We start from the raw sequence: 260 nt of genomic DNA, 5'->3' as shown, positions 1-260 counted from the left end.
GTGGGGGGGGGGGGGGAGAAAAGAAGAAAGAAGAGAGAAAAGTACAGAAATAAGGACAGAGAGAGGAAAAAGGATAGGCGATTGAAAACGAAGGAGGAGAAGGTTGAGAAACGGAGATAAAATAGATAAACAGACAGAGAGGAGGTGGGGAGATGCCGATAAAAAGATAAACAGGCAGAGAGACAGTTAGAAACAAAGAGAACAAAGCCTGCCAACCGCCGAGTCATGGAGGCGAAGACGATTCCCTTCCCACGGCACGA

Source organism: Penaeus monodon, chromosome 27 (assembly GCF_015228065.2).
Source record: "Penaeus monodon isolate SGIC_2016 chromosome 27, NSTDA_Pmon_1, whole genome shotgun sequence".
Classification (NCBI taxonomy): Eukaryota; Metazoa; Arthropoda; class Malacostraca; order Decapoda; family Penaeidae; genus Penaeus; species Penaeus monodon.
This window is presented reverse-complemented; position numbering follows the sequence as displayed.